This window comes from Tamandua tetradactyla, chromosome 5 (genome assembly GCF_023851605.1).
Source record: "Tamandua tetradactyla isolate mTamTet1 chromosome 5, mTamTet1.pri, whole genome shotgun sequence".
NCBI lineage: Eukaryota > Metazoa > Chordata > Mammalia > Pilosa > Myrmecophagidae > Tamandua > Tamandua tetradactyla.
Genome location: NC_135331.1, coordinates 54,422,985 through 54,444,780, shown reverse-complemented (window position 1 = coordinate 54,444,780; position 21,796 = coordinate 54,422,985). Strand labels below are relative to the sequence as shown.

The 21,796-nt window shown below is 35.0% G+C and overlaps 1 protein-coding gene and 1 long non-coding RNA gene across 2 annotated transcripts in view; one reads left to right on the top strand and one right to left on the bottom strand.

Annotated features, from left to right (window-relative positions):
* RSRC1 (arginine and serine rich coiled-coil 1) overlaps positions 1-21,796 on the bottom strand; it is a 570,594-nt gene that overhangs the window by 58,913 nt on the left and 489,885 nt on the right. The gene's annotated exons all lie outside the window — the stretch shown is intronic.
* On the top strand, positions 1,681-19,380 carry LOC143684176 (uncharacterized). The gene is made up of 4 exons (XR_013175891.1): positions 1,681-1,832; positions 14,480-14,620; positions 15,356-15,521; positions 19,137-19,380. It is a non-coding gene; the product is annotated as an uncharacterized LOC143684176 (long non-coding RNA).

Sequence of the window (21,796 nt, the reverse complement as noted above, 5' to 3'; positions counted from 1 at the left end):
AAAAAATATATAAAGGTAATTAAAGAGGAAAAAACTAAAGTACTGAAGACTTCAAGAAAATTCAACATTCATTTGAGACTAAAGACAAACTAGGAAGGGAAGGAAGCATCATTAACTTGAAAAAGGGAATTTATCAAAAAAAAAAAAAAAACACACAACAATACAACAAAACAACGCTAAACCCCCCAAAAAGGTAAATCTAATATCATAATTAATGTTGAAATATTAAAAACAATGATCACAAACAGGTTAATGATATTATAGTATATATACTATAATAGATATAGTATATAGATGTATATTTACAGGTTAACCTATTTATAGTAATGCCAATAATTATTGTCCAACAAATAATGATCCCAGGAGATCATCAAAGGAAGAGAGTGCTTTATAAAATGAGAAAGGCCTGGGAGCAGCACTGGGGGAAATGACAACATCCCTACCACAAGAGTGAGGAAGAAGAGGATTGGAACAAATTCCAATTGGCTTACAGGCGTGAGGTGTCAAAGATAAGGAAGTTCCAGTCTGAGAGAATCCATTTTGTAATGGATTACAAAAATTATATAATTTTTGAAGTATAAGGTAGGTCATCAAGTGACAATAAGCAAGGAGGAGAGGATGTGGTAGGTTTGAGAAAGGAGATATGACATCATTGCCTTGGGACACTAAGTTTGCTGGAGAAACATTAGTGGGTGGATCTACAGTTTGACATGTATATTTGAGGGTTGTGATGACATTTAAAAATAATAGAGAAACCAGTCAGCTAGCAAATGGCAGAGCTAGGATATAAACACAGCTCTCTCTGACTCTAAGGTTATGTTTTATCTACTATAACATATTACTGGGACAGAGTGTTAGTGTTATAACAAAGAATCAATTCTGAATCTTATTTTATAGAATAATCAGAATGACTTCCAAGAGTAATTAGTAAAGAATTTGTTAAGAGTACCAATTATTTGGTAGTATCAAAGACACCATATGTGCTGGTTTGAAACCACTAAGTTTCAAAAAAAGCCAGAAAGGCCGTGTTTCCTAATCCAGTCTTGAGTGGGCAGACCTATTGTTTAGGCGTAATCTTTTTTATTAAGTTGTTTCCATAAAGATGTCTCTCCTCCCATTCAAGGTGGGCCTTAATCTGCTTCCTGGAATCCTTTAATATGGAACTATTTTGGAAAAACTCAGAGCTGACAGAGACAGAGACATTTTTATATGCAGAAAGAAAACGTCACCAGGGAAGCCGCTTGAAACCAAAAGCCAAAAGGACCACCAGATACCATGTGCCTTCCCAGATAAGCCTTTCTTCAGTCAAGGTATCTTTATCTGGTTGCCTTAGTTTGGACATTCTCATGGCCTTAGAACTATAACCTTGTAACTTAATATATTCCCTTTATAAAAGTCAGCCCACTTCTAGTATATTACACTTCTGGCAGCGTTAACAAACTAAAACACCATCCAAAATGGACAACATTTTATATAATATAAATAGTTCTTTTGTTTTTACTGTAGTGCATTGGGATCAAATTATTTTCAAACTTTAATTTGGCAAAATGAATGTTTTCCTAATGTGTTACAAAAAGACAACAGGTGTGGTAAGAACAGGACAGCAAGGGGAATATCACTGAGGTGGCTGAGGTGGCTCATAAGATGATGCTTCTGCCTAAAGAATGTTATAGAGTTGAAAAGCAAGTAGAAGGCTGTCACTATAGTGAGTTCCTCTACAAAACCCTTCCCAGATTATTTTAATCGTTATCTCCTACCTTGTAGGAACCCTTGGGCAACATTCCAATTCAACCTCTGCTAATAGCCACTACAGACACTGACAACAATGGAAGGTGACCCCTAACAGCTTCCTCCTTACTTATTATGTAGAGTTACTGAGGTAGGATTATTCCTTTTCTGTTGAATGTCACTGACCCATGGGGGGAAAATAGAACACACAAGTAAGAAATCATCTATATCTACTTATACAAATAACAGAACATATCTAGAGAGATGTGAAGTATCCCTTCTATATGTACTTTAAAAGAAGAAGAGGAAAGCAAAGCTACAATTATTAAGTATAACAAATATGACACAGATTTTAGTTTTATATTCTGGGCAGTTAAGGAAGAAAAACAGGGGCAGAGGGAGAAAGATATATAAAGAGAAACAGAGAAGATGGGAGGCAATTGTGACTTAAAGGAACACACACAGACATAAAAAAACAAGGAGAAATTTAAAGTAAAATATGAAGGAGACAGCAAAAGATGAGTGAGAGGGAAAAAAAACACAGGACAGGGAGAGATAGAAAAGCTCTTTGTTCTTGTGACAGGGTGCCAGATGAGTAGGGCTGTGCACAGCCTGGTTATCATGGCCTTGAAGTCAGCTTAAGTTCTCAGAAGCCAAGTCCAAGTGAATTTAATACTCCTCACTAAGAGGCTAATATACACAAACATCCTCAATGTCCTGGATATAAAACAGATATTTTAAGAATTCTTATAAAAAGTTGCTTTTGGTTAAAACTTGGAAATTGAGGCATTCTTGATATTTTCCCTCATTTTCTTTCCTCAAGAAAGAACAGTTCTAATCCTGTTAAGAAGCAAGAACTGTCACATATTATCTCACCGAGAAAAAAAAAAGGCCACCTACTTTCATCACGTAACATTCCTTTTCTCTAGACTTCCAAGTGTAGCTACTCATGCTTATGTTCATACAGCAACAGGTATTCATATCATCTTTAATGTTCTGTGGGCAAACTTCCAGCCCTAACAAACTTCTGGAGGGTTTTTCTCTATTCGTTGGTTAAAGGAAGATATCCAAGTCTCTGCATGATTAGCATGATTTGCCTACATAGATCACTTGGTTTCAGTCATGCTAAACTTCATTCAGTTCTCAATTATTGAGAAACCACATTCTATCTCTAGATTTCACAAGTACTGTTCTCTCTTCCTGTAACAATGCTATCCTTTTCCTTTTTTCATCTAGAGAACTCTTACTTGTTCTTTAACTCTCAACTTGGAAATTACCTTCTACAGAAATCTTCCCTTGAATCTGGAAGTCTTATTAACGACAGTTCTGTGATCTTCTCTTACATGAAATACTACTTTTCAAGTTCTTCCCTCAGGCTGGAAGGATTATAATCTAGTGTTTACCACGTGTATTTTATTTCTGCAAAATTCACCTCCACTGCCACTCCCTTATTGAAGCTTTCCCAAATCTCTTAATGATTAAAGTTGTTTCTTTGAATCCCCAATAAGAGCATTTATTTTTTTCTCCTTGTGTTAAGGTTTTACAAATTTTCTTCCCACTAGCTGATGTACTACAGAAAAGGCCGGATGTATGCGCATCCACAGTACTTAGCACATGGTAGGGATTCAGTAAGTGTAAACTGACTGAGTGAATGTACTAGATGGAATATAGTGGAAAATGGCCTGAAAGGTAAAGTTCTGCTTACACTATGACAAGGCTAATCTAGGAATAATTCTTTCAGGGTGACAGGTGCTTTCAACCGGGTGGCAGGACCACAAATTATAAGCAATATGAAGTCCCACGAGACAAAAGACTGCTTCATAAAAAAAGTGCTGTAGTAGTTATATAAAGTCATAAATATAATAGTATATTATAAAAAATTTTTGGCAGTGATCTGGTAATAGATTTTGATGGAACTGATTACTCCCTGACAGTACTCAACATAGTCCTGCAAATGCATCAACTGTGTAATGAACAGCTATTAAGTTTATTGATTTTCTGATTTCCATCGATAGCTAACAGGCCAAAGCTACACATCAATATTTGTGTTAGTAATACCCAAGAGCTAACAATTTTGACAAATGAAAACCTCAAAAATCTAAACAGTCCAAATTAATGGAAATTTGAAGGCCAAACCTCAGAATTTAAATGAAATACCTAACAAACAAATCCAATATACTTAATAACTCAGTGAAGTCAGTGCTGATTACTTCCTTTCTCTAACAAACTTAAAAGGTTTCCTTTATCTTAATGATAGGATCATTTCATAATAGGTATGCTATTTCTTTTCACAAATTTTAAAACAGCATTCATCTAACGTATGGGTAAATTTTACATAGCGCTTTCATATAGTTAGCCCTTACAAAATCCTTGTGAGATGGGTATTGCTTTATTCATTTTTACACAAAGAACAGGAGTTTAGTGAGATTAAGTGATATGACCAAGGGCACTCAACCAATAAATAGGAAAGCCAGCATGTGAATCTAGGTTTTTCAATTAAAAATAATATAAAATGGTAAAGGACAATTTCATTCTTCTACCCTTAAAGTAAAACTTTTCACTGCATTATTACCTTATATCCCCTGTTTACATTATTTCAAATTTTTATAGTATATATTCTATTGGTATTCTGTTTTTTAAAATCTCTACTTAACAAATCCTTTTAATGCCACAAGACTCTCTCAGAAAGGGTGGTAAATTTTTAGAAGATTCAAGCTATTCTAGTGAATGCTTTAATGGGTCCCTGCTACCCTTTTACTATCTTCAAGTTCTATTCTGGTGACACTCAGGTCTCCAGACCAACAGGATCAGCATTACATGGGATCTTGTTAGAAATACATTTATCAGTCCCCATCCCAGAGCTACTGAATCAGAAACTCTGGGAGTAGGACCCAGCCATCAATCTCCAGGTAATTCTGACGCACAGTAAAGTTTGAGAATCATTGTTCTATCCTGTTCAAATAGAAACCTGGTATCTGAGGCATACAAGTGTTGGAAGCAAGTGACAAACACTCAAAATCGAGTTAAGTTCTTACTTGTATTAGTTAGGGTTCTCTAGAGAAACAAGAGTAGTTGCTACTTCTGGCTCACTAGGTCCAATCAACATGATATCATCAATATAATGGACCAGTGTGATGGCTTGTGGGAGGCAGAAATGATCAAGGTCTCTGCGAACAAGATTATGACATAGGGCTGGAGAGTTGATATACACCTGAGGTAGGACAGTGAAAGTATATTGCTGACCTTGCTAGCTGAAAGCAAACTGTTTCTGGTGGTCCTTACTAATAGCTATTGAGAAAAAAGCATTTGCCAGATCAATAGCTGCATACCAGGTACCAGGGGATGTATTGATTTGCTCAAGCAATGATACTACATCTGGAACAGCAGCTGCAATTGGAGTTACCACCTGGTTGAGTTCACGATAATCCACTGTCATTCTCCAAGACCCATCTGTTTTCTGCACAGGCCAAATAGGAGAGTTGAATGGGGATGTGGTGGGAATCACCACCCCTGCATCTTTCAAGTCCTTAAGAGTGGCAGTAATCTCTGCAATCCCTCCAGGAATACGGTATTGCTTTTGATTTACTATTTTGCTTGGTAGGGGCAGTTCTAGTGGCTTCCACTTGGCCTTTCCCACCATAATAGCCCTCACTGCACGAGTTAGAGAACCAACGTGGGGATTCTGCCAGTTGCTCAGTATGTCTATGCCAATTATACATTCTGGAACTGGGGAAATAACTACAGGATGGATCCGGGGGCCCACTGGACCCACTGTGAGACGGACCTGAGCTAAAACTCCATTGATCACCTGGCCTCCATAAGCCCCCACTCTGACTGGTGGTCCAGAGTGACGTTTTGGGTCCCCTGGAATTAATGTCACTTCTGAACCAGTGTCTAATAATCCCCGAAATATCTGATCATTTCCTTTTCCCCAATGCACAGTTACCCTGGTAAAAGGCCGTCGGTCTCCTTGGGGAAGACTTAGAGGAAGGTCAACGGTATAAATTTGTGGCAGTGTAACAGGTTTCTTCCCCATAGGGACCTGGCCTCCCCTTCATTCAAGGGGCTCAGGGTCTGTAAACTGTTTCAAGTCTGGAAATTGATTAAGGGGCCGTGACTCTGTGTTTTTGTAATTCAGGTTAGACTTCTGTTCCCTTGACCTAGAACTCTTTTGTTTATACAGCTCCAACAAGAATTTAGTAGACAGCCCTTCTATTGTATTTCTAGGCACCCCATGATTTACTAGCCAATGCCACAAATCTCTGCGTGTCATATAATTTTGATGCCTCCTTTGAGTTTGTTGTCTATTATAATACCCGCGTCTACCCTGTCTTTGGTGATTAAGTGCTGCCACCTGGCTTCTGCCAACTCGGGATCCTGTCATCCCCATTGTGTTTAAGGATTCCAGCTCAGTGACAGCAGTTCCTACAGTAATATCTGACCTACAGAGAAGTGCAACCACAGAGCTCTTGAGGGATGATGGTGCTAGTCTCACAAACTTATTTCTCACTGTTCTGGTAAAAGGTGCATCTTCTGGACATTCCTGGGGTGTAAGAGCAGGCTTTGCATGATAAATCCACTCTAACATCCCAATCTCTCTAAGCCTCTGGATCCCCTCATCTACATTATACCAGGGCAGTTCTGGCATTTCAACCTCAGGTAATGTTGGCCACCTTTTGATCCATGTTTCAACCAACCACCCAAACAAGCTGTTAACTCCTTTTCTAACTGCTCTAGCTATAACATTGAATGCAGAATCTCTGCTTAGTGGGCCCATATCAATAAATTCAGTCTGATCCAGCCTTATATTCCTCCCACCATTATCCCACACTCTTAAAATCCATTGCCACACATATTCCCCTGATTTCTGTCTATATAAATTGGAAAACTCACACAGTTCTTTTGGAGTATAACGTACCTCCTCATGTGTGATACTTTGTACCTCACCTTTAGGGGCCTGTTGGGACTTTAGTCTAGTTATAGGTCTAGAAGAAATGAGGGGTGGTGGGGGTGGGTCATGAAAAGAATTAGAAGTATCTTCCAAGCCATTTGCTTCAGGGCTTTCATTTGCAGTTTCATCTGGTAAAATAGGATTAATAACTCTAGGGCTAATCCCTTCAGGAGGAGGTTGGGTGGCCAATTCCTCAAGGCAGGCTGGAGGTGGGGCGGCTATGTCCTCAGGGCAGACTATTACAGGGTTATCTAAAGAAGGCTCAGCATGGTCTAGGGTTTCAACCTCACCCCCAACATCATTATCAATCCATATGTCACCATCCCATTTTTCAGGGTCCCACTCCTTTCCAATCAATGCCCTCACTTTAACGGCAGACACCATGCAAGACTGAGATTTCAGTTTACGTTGTAAAGTTGCTACTCTAACAATAAGATTCTGAGTCTGATTTTCAGAGATCTCAAGTCTACGGCTACAGGAAATAAAATTTTCCTTCAGGATACTCATAGAAACCTCTACATCTTTCAGACGGCACTTAAGCTTCTTGCTTGAAGCCTTAAGCCCATCCCTTTCACCCTTTAATGTAGACAGTGTATCTAACAACAACCAACCAACATCTCTATAACTCTTATTTCTACAAAACTCTGTAAAGGTGTCAAAAACATTATCCCCCAGAGTCTGGCTTCGTACAAGCGAAGCATTAGGAGAATCGAATGATGATATTTTGACTATCTCCTTTGCCAACTCAGTCCATGGATTGGGAGTTTCATTCTGATTACGGGAATCAGAGTCCTTAGTGTCTCTGAGCCCAGTCAGAGTAGAAAACCATTCATAAAAACCCATTTTTAAGATTCTGTTCCTTAAGAACCACTCCTGGTACCAAGATGTATTAGTTAGGGTTCTCTAGAGAAACAGAATCAACAGGGAACACTTGCAAATATAAAATTTATGAAAGTGTCTCACGTGACCGTAGAAACGCAGAGTCCAAAATCCACAGGGCAGGCTCCGAAGCCGATGACTCCAATGGATGGCCTGGATGAACTCCACAGGAGAAGCTCACCAGCCAAAGCAGGAATGCAACCTGTCTCCTCTGAGTCCTCCTTAAAAGGCTTCCCATGATTGGATTTAGCATCACTAATTGCAGAAGACACTCCCCTTTGGCCGATTACAAATGGAATCAGCTGTGGATGTAGCCGACGTGATCATGACCTAATCCTATGAAATGTCCTCATTGCAACAGACAGGCCAGCGTTTGCCCAATCAGATGAACAGGTACCATAACTTGGCCAAGTTGACACCTGTCCCTAACCATGACATTACTCATAGGAAGAATTAAGTACTCATAAAATAAACTTTAAGCATCATGTACCTCCAGATAGATATTATCAGGAATGTAATAATAATAATATTTATATCCAGGGTAAAGAGGCTAAGGGAGCACAGGAACACAGATACCACAAAAGAGCAGATATTTCTCAGATAATTTTTCTTTTTCTTATGTGCTTGTCTATATAATATATGTGTGTGTGTTCATATAACAAATGTGTGCATGTAATTATATATTGCCATTTGAATTACTTTCCTATAATGCTGTTTTAAGCCAAGATTGGCAAACTTTCTCTATAAAGGGCTGTATAGTAAATATTAGGCTCCATAGGCTCTACAGTCTCTGTTCCAACTACTCAACTCTACCACTTGAAGTGCAAAAGCTGCCATAAACAATATGTAAACAAACGAGCATGGCTGGGTTCCAATAATATTTTATTTACAAAACCAGGTGATGGGCTGGATTTGGCCTATTGGCTGTACTCTGCTGACTCCTGATTTGTTTGCTGACCCCTGATTTAAGCTTCCATTAAAACATGTTTCCATTACCTGAGCTTCCTGAGTGACTGAAGGACAATGTGTGTGTTTATAATCAGGAACTAAATTTTGTATGAATAATTCACACTGGAGATATGCTTTATGTAAAGAAAACACACATAATGTGTTAAGTTATGATTGTGTATATACCTTTAAAGCATTCACAGAATTATCTTTCAAAGAGAGAAGCTGTTTGAGGGGAACGATCATAAAAGTGCCTATTATTACCTAATAAGGTGATATGTATCTAATAAGAATTCACTAAATAGCCGGTGACTTAATGCTTAGTGGGTGTTGTGACAATGGAAATAGTCTACGTTGTCTAATGTTGTTGTGTAAAGCCAAGTTTTTATTTTATTTTTATGGATACTGAGACAAAGTTTGAAAAAATATAAATTGAGTTTGAATCTTGGTATTCTAGTACACATTAGTTCTGTAACTATAGGAAAATTATTCAACCTTCCCAAGTCTCAGTTTTCTCGTCTATAAATGTTGTCTATCTCAGTGGATTCTAATGAGCATTAAACTAAATGAGAGAATATAAATAAGGCCTAGTGCTTGGCAAATAATAGTTTCTTTGTCCTGACTGGGCCACCTTGTTCCTCTGTTAGCTAAGTAGGCTCTGGGAATATAAAACATTTCATTTTTTCCCTAATTGCCTTCTAGATAAAACAGGGGCTATTACAACATTGATGTGACAAAATTATTTCATGAATTTCAATGTTAAATCTTTAAAAAATATATATATATTTTCAATCCATCTCAGGTATGATTTTCATTTTGGTCTTAAACATCCTTTCTGGATATATATATATAAAATCTACTTTCTCTAGTGGCCCATGCATGGAGCATATATTTAAAAAATAAAGAGATGTCTTGAAGAAACTCCATGAGGGATATATGGGACAAAGTATATTTCCTGTATTCTCTGTTTAGTCCCCTCTTTCCCTTTTCAATCCCACAATGGAAAACAAATTAAAACTTCAAAACTGAAAACATGAATGTGGAACCTGAGTAAAACTACTCCAAAGCCTTCAAAGACTCCTGGCTTGGGAGAATGAGACTTTATTAGCACCACCAATGCAAAGTATTCAACAATTGCTTAGTTGTGAACAATGACCTACTGCTTCAACTCAGTAGGTGATGATTAGGGCTTCTTGCAGCATTTGTTAAAAGGGATTTAACAAGTCTCACTTTACTTCAATCTGTTTCCCAGAATTCCCCACATTGCTAAAGATAAATGAAGGTGCACACTATTGTAAAACCCCCGGGGTCAGGTCAGGCATGACTGAGTAGACTGAATTAACATAAAATACTAGACTGCCTCTTCCTGCCTTTTGTAGTCAGTCTTCTACCTGTTACTCCAGAACAAGCTTCGGTGACAAAAATGGCCATTTCTAAACATGATGACATTTAGAGCATCATTTTCTGAATCATAGTTTTGGAAACACTTTCCCCTACCTCGATCTGGTTTTGCTTTTCCCCCTTCACCACTATAAATTTCTCACAAAAGTTGTATGTGCATGTGAGTATGTATGTGTGTGTCTTTGTGTGTGTGAAAGAGAGGGGCAGTGAGAGGAGGGGGAAGTGAGAGAAGGGTGGGGGGTGGAAGGGGGCAAATGAATTCTCAGTTGTAAAATAAGACAGATATGAGAAAATACCTTAATGAGAAAAGAGAAGAAACAAAATGGCACTTAGAAGAGAAAAAAATTTTTAACTTGAAAAGCATCTGCAAACAGAAGTCAGGATCAAACTTCAATTAACCAGAACCTAGTGGCACTTCATTTACAGGAAAACAAGAGAACATCCCTACCCCTTAGCCTACTTCTGGAGTATGTCCTGGAGCAGAACATATTTAGAACAATTTCCTACACCATCCGCAAGCTATCCACAGAGCATTCTCTAATGAAGACAGCCTAACAGTAGCTTTGGCAGATTTGTACAAAATTGTCCAGTCTTAGAATAGAAGTACTATTTGATTCAAAATGGTCTTGAAAACTGTCTTAGGTTAATACCATTAGGAAAGGCTTACCTTAAGTAGATAAAATTTAGAGATTTGAAAAATCACCATCAACAAATACTATCAAGATCTGAAAAACTCTTCAAAATATCATTAAAATATCCCTTTCAATTCCATATTCTACAAGGAAGGCAAAAACCTCTGGAAAAGGAACATTCTACTCAGAATTGTCAAAAGTACTAAAGCTTTCACTGATCATACATGAAAATTACACTGGGTTTCTATCGCTTTCATTATTTAGGCATATAATTTGCTAATCAAAGATGACAATGGTTGTCCAATAATATTGAATTGTTATAAACTCAAAATGACTACTCTAATCCAAAATTTCAGTTAAAGTCTCCCTTTAAGGAATTGGTAATAGGTTAAACCCATAAAATTTTAACAAGGCCAATTATAAAAAAAGCTTTACCATTCTTCATTTGTGATCTGAACAGCCATACCTACTCAGGCAAAAAAAAAAAAAAAAAAAAAAAAAGTGGCATGCATTCCCATAATCCTGGATAATTTTGTAACAGACAGAATTAGCTGGCTGTGAAAGCCAGTATGAATTAATATCGTTCCACGAACAGGGTATTATACACCATTTCTGATCATTAGGGACCTGTATTAAGAACACTTCCCATTTTTAACTGCTGCCCAATTTATAAGGCATCTAATAAGCAAAAAAGTTTTCAGTAAAAGCACTGTTGTATTTCATTTCTTTTAGGGCTCTTCTTTTGGGCTATTACCCAGTAGACAAAAGGAAATGAGATATCTATTAGATAAATCACGAAAATGGGGAAACTATTGTAAGATTGCCAGTTTTCATTGACCTACTGGGCAATGGAAAATAGTAATTGAAAAGAAAAGTTTATATAATTTAACTTACTGATCTAACTTTAAGTATCAAAGTAATAAATGGTATTCCACCCCACTTCCCCACAAATTACTGGAGAGATTTTTAACTGCTAAAATTACACTTAGTGAATCTGTTATATTAAATTAGTGCTCAATGCTGCTGTTAATCTTTGTCCTCTAAATTATAATAGCAATGCTTTTAATGGCTATACAATCTACACAATCTTAGGTATATGCATATAATATGAACACCAATCAAGATTACTAAGCAAGTCAGCAGATTAAAATCAGAGTCAGTCTCAATCTCCTGGGTTCCAAACAAATTTCTGTCCATATACCTACAGATCTATTACATGAGATCTCAACATTGTCCCCTATCATAAGTAAATATATACATTATATGGGCTAATGTTTATTTTGTATAAATAGATAAAAATGACAGCTATATCTTTTTAGATAATACATTCTTAATTTTTTCTAATAAAATATTAAATACTACTACATGGAATGACCAAACAAATATATAAACAATAGAATGATATTCCATGTCACTACCTATTAGTGCTTTTATTTTCGGCACAGGGTATCAGTTTTACACCATTTTAAATGCAAATGTAATCTAATGAATTACACTAAAACTAATTTGTCATTGCTGTTATTTTTATTTTAGTTTTTTTAAGTTAGTAAAGAAATATATTTTCAAATAAAAACAAGCCATAGCACTTCTGTTTCCACTGTGCTTAGTTCAGTTATAGAGCACAATATCTCCCTTTAGCTTTTAGCAGGATGTAATGGATAATGTTCTTTAGTTTTTCTATGATAAGGAAACACTCACTTTCATACATTAATTCAATATTTCCTCATTCAGAAACTCAACTATATTATCTTTCAGAAGGTTAATGTTATCAGTCCCTTTTTCTGATTTATTACCACTAGTCATTCTAACTTTTTAAATCTATTAAAAAATGATACTAAAAACCTATGAAAGTTTATTTATAGCAGATTGAAATATATAACTTCTTTTAAAGGATGACTATATTTTGATCCTAGATTAATAGCCTAACCGACAATATTCCACATAAAATAAAAAATCTTTTATCACTTACATCGCACTGGTTTCTAAAATTAATCAATTAGAAACACATATAAATATTCTATTAACTGGTTTGTTTGTTTTTCTACAAATGGTGAACAACTTTGGCATAGCAAACTCACCGTAGCATTACTTTTTATTGTTCAATACACCTTCTAATTTGTTCCACATTCTTTTTCCTTATAAAATGTCAATAAAAAGATTAAGCATACAAATACAAAGATCATAGCTAATACCAGATGTTGAGAGAGTCTCTTGAGACCAAAGATTCCACACCAGGTGGTTGAGCCAGCCTAATGAAGCAACACATGCTCATGAGAGATACAAAGGGTGGACCTGGAGGGACCTGCTCTTGATTTGGTTATTTATGAAAGTATATGAGAAAGGTTTGAAATCAAAGTAAACGTGAAATTAAATCAAAGCATTACTATTTATATAGCAGTTTTTTTTTTTGCTAAAAGATTTTAAATTTATCTTCAAAGTTAAGGCTAAAGAAAAAAATTTGTATGTTTTAGTGATAAGATAACATTAAATCTATTTCCAACTCCTTTACCAAGTGGTAAAAATGAAAACAGTACACATTTCTTTAAGTGGATTAAAATACAAACTTAATTTCTTTAAAACTTATTATGTGTCTTATATTGAAAGACTTGAAAATGAAGAGTTCAAGTCAGTGCCATTAAACAAGCTTTAGAAAAAGGACTGACCATAAAGCATGACCTTAGGCAATAACTAATGAACCTGAGAGCATTTTAATATATTTTCTTATCACCAAGTGAAGCACTTTAAGTTATTACAGCTAGGCTGTATGACCTCATGCAATTGAATCATGCTAGAGCCAAATAGGCTAATGTCTTTGATAGCAATTAGATAAAGGCAGGATGTTAACTTTTACTTTAAGAAGTGTTAAACAGAGGGACTCATCTTGCTTAACTTAGTTAGAAATAAGTTACTCATTTAACAGTAGAGACTAATGTGGGAATGGCCTGTTTCACTTGCCAAAAAGAAATTAACTTTTTAAATTATCAGGGAATTTTACTTCTATAATGGACACTCTGCTACAGTTTCTAAAATTTCTAGTAACTTCTTGATATACTCTAATTCCACATCAATATTTTCTTTAAGCAGCTCCTCTTTAATGTCTACAATTTCCAATATGCTCAACATTGGCTGAGACACATCCTATTTTGTCAGTCATCATCATAAAGAGCTGCTTATCTCAAATGAACATGGAGGTGGGCAACAGAGACCTTAAATGATAAAACAGTACAATAAAATGCGATGATACTAATATATTTCATCAAATCATAACACAATGCTTTCTTATCATTTAGAATTTTTAAATATTTATTAAAAAGAGCTCTTTTAGACCTAAACAGATTTTTAAATTACACATTGCTCTACACACACACACACACACACACACACACACACACAGGCAAAGATAATGGAAACAAACTGGCTAGGCTAGGGCACCCCTAAAACTTCTTCACATATACAGTTTGACTCTTCTGAATCTTTCAACTTAGGTTTGTAGGTGTTCATGTTTTTATTCACAATAATGCTCTCTTTGTCATCAAGAGTACTATGAAGCAGCTTTTCTTAAAAGCGTGCCCCACTACTGTCTCTGGGGTTTTCTTTCAAGCTACTGACACCCATTTTGCAAATTTTATGAAGGCACTTTCTTGATTTTATCAGGTTTCAGTGGAAGGTTTTCTAACCCCAACCAAGGCTCATGTTTCTTCCTCAAGTGGTCCCCTTAAATGCTTTGTTGACTGTCAGGTGTGGGCAAATAGCTGATCTTACTGTGAGGAAAAGTTCACGAATTCCCAGATAACTGACATCAGAGTCACAACTGCTGTCTGACTGATAGTGATTTTAAGATGGTATTAATTTTAAGATGTATCCTGATTTCAGAGATGTGAAAAATGTGAAAAAAAATGTGTGCCTTAGTTTCAAAGAAATATTGTTTGCTATTTTTCAGGGATTCACAGATAATTTGATTGGAAATCTTGGCACTTGCAAAATTACACAATTGAACATTTCAATAATCAGTGACTGGGTAAAAAAGAAGGAAGACTGTGATTAAATTAGAATATAACCATATATTCATTCTTAATATGTGGTAAGTCATGTTTGTAACAGCTTAGCTGTTTCCAAATGCTTTTCTGTGCAGCAAGGTTGGATGAAAATCAGAATCACCTGAGAAACTTGAAGACGCTATACCGGTTCTTGGGCTGACTTCCAAATACTGTGAAAAATATAAGGTCGTGGGAATCTAAATATTTTTAAAAGTACCCTCAGGTGATTCTTGCTGTGGAAGTCAAGATCAAGGTTCAATTGCCGTCCGGACCAGTCAGCAATACATGGTAAAAAAGGAGCTCTGGATTTAAAGTCAGAACAAGAATTTTCAAATTCCAGCTCTGCTACTTACTAGTTGTAAAACTGAATAAGTCATTTACCTTGTCTAATTTCTTTACTTATACAACGAGGATAGTACATAATGCATGGGTTTGTTGTGGGGTTAAAATTAAGTAATCTATGTTTAGGTACTAGCATTCGTAAAGGCATATGGTATGAATTAAAAAAAAAGTGTTCTCAACTTCCTCATTACCTACATGTTTCCTCCAAGTTTGTTCATACTGCCAGATTTGAAAAAATGTAAGCAATTTCCTCAAGGCATTCCCCGACCCTCTCGGCTCCCAGTAAACTCTTCCTTCTCACAGGCAGTCTATTTCTATCTCTTTACTGGACTTACTGTACCTCTTCTTCATTTTATCCTTATTTATCAATGCATATCCCTACCGTTAGGCTGCAAACTTTTTTTAGAGCAAGAACCTCATCTAATTTGTTTTCATAGCCCTAGAATTTCACACGGTGCCTGGAACAGATATGGAGTTTTACTAACGGAAGAAAGGATGTGAATGAAATAGCAAGGCAGTATTCCAGTTTCCACGTTGACATCTCCCTTTAAAGAACCATTAACTGTAAGAGGTCACCGCTACTTAGTCAACACTTGAAGTCAGGTAAGGGACCTTCGAAAATGATTTATCAATTAGTCATTAGATCAACTAACACTTACTTGAAGGCTGGCAGATGGAAGGATATTAAAGAAAGAGTAATATATGTTGTTTTTTTTTGTCTGAAAAAAAGCTATTATGATTTGGAGAAAGGGATAAGGATGTGGTACAATACTGCTAAGTATTTAGAGAAACAATAATCTGTATGGCTGTTAAGTTAAACACATCTGATGAAACAAAAATTGATTTTTTTCCTTGATGCTTATAAATAAGCCTTTAAATACATGTCTTCACTGAATCTTTGTAAGTACTATATGGGTATTTTACATGCATGTGGATTTCATATCAACTTAGGTAGAAAGCTCCTCTTAATGGAAGTGAGATTTTTTTCCTGTAATTTTTATTGTTTTAGTGGAAAATGTTTTTAAATGAAAACTTTAAGCACTGAAAATCACTTAGAACCACTACAGGACTTCATCCAATTTATAAAAGTCAACCTGTATTGGAAAATGCTTATGTAAATCTACCACATGATTAAAAATAATTCACAAATCCTTCTAAAAATAATTTTGAGGTGGTAAATTCACCAATTTCAAGAAAGGAGCCAGACAGTTACTGTCACATGAGAGGAAAAAATAACACAACTTCAGAAATCAAACATTGATGAATTAAGTGAAAGAGAGATTCCTGAATGGGAAGTGCAATCTAATTCTAGCCACATGAGTTTTAAATTACAGGAAAGGCCTTGATAGAGGTAGAACGCTGGGGTTATTCACAGCTTTGGTACTTATTGAGAGAATGGATGCTATTAATGATCTTAATATATTCATGCTATATCCTACAAGTAAGATTTAAAAAGATAAAATAGAATCCAAAGCTTGGCTTTACAAACAATAAAATATTTGGTGTTAAAACCATTATTTCAAAGGAATATAAACATTTTATGTATCTTTTAGATTTAAAATATGACTATTAAAATGTGGAATTATTTTGGTAATTCTCCAGAAATACAATTAGTGTAGCTGACTTCAAGTAATGACTGATGACACATCCAAGTGGCCTTTTTAATCAAACAAGATTCACGAAACAGCATATAATCTTTATTCTTAGGTTATAAGGGGAAAACAGAATCTTTCTGAGTCATAATGATAAAGGTAGAAGAATAATATGCACTGTTAATGAGTATAAGGAACCATACTGAAAAATAATAAAACTAGTTTAAAAATGGGGTCTGTAGATTTAGTACCAGGTTAGTAAAATATCCAGCTTTTAAATAATAGATTAAGAAAAACTATCATATAGAGAATGTGCATATTCTATTTTATGTACTAGCAAAATACATATTTGCTTACTCTAGCTAGAAAAGCTAAAAGTAGAACATTTCTCTTTTTACACAACTAAGAATTATGATAAATATTCAAGCAAGTTATTGATGAGATCTCTTACCATATCAAAGCGCCTTATCAAAGCACCTCATAATTGTGTCTACCTATCTGTCTATACTCCTATTTTAAAATAATAATTAGTAACTTCTATGAAATAATATTATTTCCAAAAATTGTTCAAGGAGTTTTAAATCATTTTGGAATCAAGAATTGAGTATTTGATTTAAAAATTTCTACCTTTATAAAGCATAGAAACATACTGCTGACAGAGAAATGCCTGACAAGATTATAATGCATATATTTTAAAAATGAGTATGCATAGCTTAATCGTAATTTTCTTACATGACAGGTTATTAATTTTTACATTATAAAGACTGGCAAATCGTCATGATGGTATATGTGGTTTTCACTCCATGTTTTGAACATTTCATATACCAACGGTTTACTTATTTTCATTTAAAAATGATAGTGAAATTCCCTTAATAACCTATAACATCTTTTTTGTTTGTATGCACTCATTCCTTCTGCCCACATGGGCCTCACTTCTAAGCCCATTCAAAATGATGTTTTCCAAGCATGTGCCACATGACTTGTCCATATAAATGGAGCAAATTAAACTGTCTCCACATATATCCTATCACATTTGTAGCCCTGATTTCTCTCTTTAACACGTGGCCAAGACACCGTATTATCTGCCTGCAGAGGTTGACCTCAGGATATTAGATTCTGCCACATAGCTCTCTTGTACTAAACCGAGGGGAAACACTTAATCACCCCTGCCTTTTCAGGAAAAAATCAACTTTAAATTTGCCATGATGAAAAATCAATAAACCAGTAATTGCTTGGCTTATCATTGCATGGAGGAACAAATTGGGAAGCGAAGCTTAGTGTCCACACAGATTTCAGTGAGACACATGGAGTTTCAGGATCACTAAGCTAGAAAAGGAAAAGGTCTCAGAGTGATAATTAAATCTACTCATGCTGATTTTCTGCCAAATTTATTTCCCAAGAGTATATAAAATGTTTCACTGCTTACTAGTCAGGCATAACTAATCAAATCAACATTACACCAACATATACAAGAAACAAAAATGCAAATTCAAGATTGTAGGCATTAGACTAATATATTAAGAGTGAATATTAATGGAAAGTTATTTTCAAAATGAAAAAACTTAAAAGTTTATATCTTTTCTTTGTAAAGGCCCATAAACACTTTTATTTCATCAATCAATACAACATTCTAATTACTTTATAATCTTTTCTTCACCTCTAAATTGTAGTTTTCAATTAAGCAGCAATATAAAAAAATAAATCTCAAACTATCAAACATTAAATATTTTTAATTCCCAGAATAACCCTTCTAGATTATTTTACTTAGGTATTAATTCTGTTTTGCTAATGCAAATATATGTTATCACATCTAAATTAGTCCATTGTTTCTATTATTTTCACCACATTGTAAACTACCAGACCAGTTGTCTAAATTAGGCTTTAGAAGTAAAGAGAGGAGATCTATTGTCTCTGAAATAAAATGAGGAATATATATCATTCTTATTACAAGGCAAACACCCACCAACTGAAAATATTACTGTAAATGTTTGGTGGTTTAAAAAAGTTATTACTACTAATAGACCTAATTTAATGCAGCAAATTAGCATAGTTCCAATGGAAGTGCAAATGTAATCAAACTCAAACATTCACATTAAGAGGAGGAAGGAGGATGAGCCTTTTCTTTTTCTTTTTCTTTTGTTAAAAAATGATTTTATGTGTGTCCTTCAACTGGCTACTGGGACTATGATAATTAAAACATTTAAAACAGCACAAGCCCCCCAGTCTCTAATCTGAAGCTCAGGTCAGCTGTCTGTAGATTCTAATTTGTCCTCCATTTGTATTCATGACAAGAAAATGCTGAATATTTAACAGCAAACCAGCAGGAGGGGGTATTGTGGGTTTAGAGGTTAAATAATTTGATTTTTGTGCAGATTACATGTAACATCCAACATCTAATCTCACACCTGATTTGGCAATACAATTACAATAAAAATAATGTAAGGAAAGTATAACTAAAAAGTGGAGAAATAACTTTTTCCATGGGTTAAGAAATAATTCTGTTTAAAGTATTGAATGTGTTTACAATATTTCTATTGCCTAAGTTTTTAATTATAAAAGTGAAAAAGATTTTACAAAGTATGATAGTTAATGAGGAAAAGTGTGTAATTTCTAGCTTCTTTTATAGACACTGGAGATTCCATCTATTTTAGCTTATTAAAAAGCTGTGTGATTTGCAAACAAAACAAAGGACTATAGAGGGGACTTTAAGAAGTATTCTAGTCCATTCTCCTGCCTTTAGGCAGGACCACATGGAAACAGAAGCTTTGTTTTGATTGAAGATAAACTTCCATCTGTTGAAAATCCAAGAGCTCTTTTAGAAGAACTGCATGCTTCTTAATGTTGGGTTACAGAAGAACAATAAAATGAGAAACTAGAAATTGAAATGCTCAATTTTTTTATAACATCATGAATTTGATTATAAATGTTATAAAACAAATTGAATTGAAGAATAATATTTGCTGTATTAAGATTTGTGTTATAAAGGTAAAATATAAAGCTTATTGGATTTATTATTAATCATTAAAATATGCACAAATGCAAATACATTTTGATAACTTTTCAGCCTAATTATTTTACATTATTTTTTGGATAAGACTCAACATTACACTGATCTGTTTTATCTGCTGAGTGGTAGCTTTCTCTTTGTAAATGAGAATTGTATTACATTAATTGAATCATTTAAAAAATGAGGACAAAGACAAGCACATTCACACAGTAAATTGGAAATATAACAAAAAAGGATTTTATTAAGCTGCCTTTCTAGATTGATAACAGCCAATGCCACATTTTCAAAATGAACCCTTCACTGTCTGAACTTTTAAAGAGGTCCTTGGGGAGTCCTTATCTTTCATTTTTTTAATTATTGTACAAATTTCCTAACTATTTTAGGTCAGGCCCTGAGCTGGGTGCTGGGCATCCCCAAGTCAATGTACTAGCATGGTCCCTGCTCTTTCGCAGCTCACATTCCAGTGGAGTGCACATTATTATTGTTATTATTTAAATTAAAAAGCCAGGAAGTTGATCCAGTTATAAAGTTGAAAGGAGAATAGAAAGAAAAGTAGGACATATTTGTTTGCATACATATACACTATTATTTTTTAACTAATCATTTAAAATTTTTTTTTATTTTGAAATACTTTCAAACTTAGAGGACAGTTACAAAACTAATACAAATACCATGCAGAGAACTCCAACATAACCCTTACCCCCAATAACCAGAGCTACCAATTTTAACATTTTGCAACCTTTTCCATATCATTCTATCTAGTCATCTATCTATCATTTATCTACCCATTTGTCTGTTTATCAATCCATCTTCTGAACACTTGAGTATAGGTTGTATACATCATGCTCTCTGAACACTTAATATTGCCATGTACATTTCCTAAGAATGAGGATATTCATTTATGCAACCACTTTAAGTGCAGTTATCAAGTTCAAGAAATTGATATAAAGCTTATAGCCTCTATTCCAATTTTTTCATATGTCCTAATAATGTCCCTTTGAGCCTTTTCCCTACATTGCTAGGTCCCATGCAGGATCACTTAATGGCATTTAATTGTCATCACTTTAGCTGCTCTTTTTTTTTTTTAAATTGTGGGAGCATCTTAAAACTTAAACTTTCCCATCTCAACCACTCCTAAGCTTGCAATTCAGTGGGATTAATCACATTCATAATATTGTGATGTACTCACCACTTTCCACTACTAAAACTTTCTCATCTTCCCAAACTGAAACCCAACACCCATTGTGCATTAACTCCCCATTCTGACTTCCAGCATTGGCAATCTGTACTCTAATTTTTGTCTCTATGAGCTTGCATATTCTCTGATATCTTCTTTGTAGTTACCATAACTACAATGTTAAATTTAACATTCTGAATCTATAATAATCTTGTTTGCTTTGATACTAACTCAATAGTATATACAAACTATATTCCTATATCCCTCTGTCTCCACCACCTCTATGTAGTTATTGTCACAAATTACATGTTTATACATTATGAGTAAAAAATCACTGACTTAGCATTACATTTTATGTATTTGCCTTTTAGATTGTGTAGGAAAAAGTAGAATTATGAATAGAAAATACAATAGTACTGGCATTTATATTCACCCACATCATTAACCTCACTGGAAAGCTTTATTTCTTCATGCGACTTTGAGCTATTGTCTTTTGTCTTTCCCTTTCAACCTGTAGAACTCACTTTAGTGGGGCTGGTCTAGTGGTGACGAATGCCCTCAGTTTTTTTTTACCTGGGAATGTCTTACTCTCTCTCTCATTTTTGAAGGACAGTTTTGCTGGATATTGATATCTTGATTGGCAATCTTTCACTTTCTGCACTTTAAATATGCCATCCCACTCTCTCCTTGTCTCCATGGTTTCTGATGAGAAATCAGCACTTAATTTTATTGAGGATCCTTGTATGTTACATGTTACTTTTCTCTTGTAGCTTTCAGAATTCTCTCTTTATCGCTGGCACTCAGCAGTTGAATTACAATGCTATGATGTGGGTCTATTTGTATTTATCCAGTTTGAAGTTCATAGAGCATCTTGGATGTGTATATTCATGTATTTCATTAAATTTGGGAAGTTCTCAGCCATTATTCCTTTGAATATTCCCCTTGCCCCTTTCTTTCTCCCTTCTCCTTCTGGGATATGCACAATGCATAGATTGGTACACTTGACAGCATTCCACAGGTTTCTCAGGCTCTGTTCACTTTTTTTTTTATTCTTCCCTCTTTTTGTTTCTCAGACTCAAAAGATTTCCTTTGTAGTATCTTA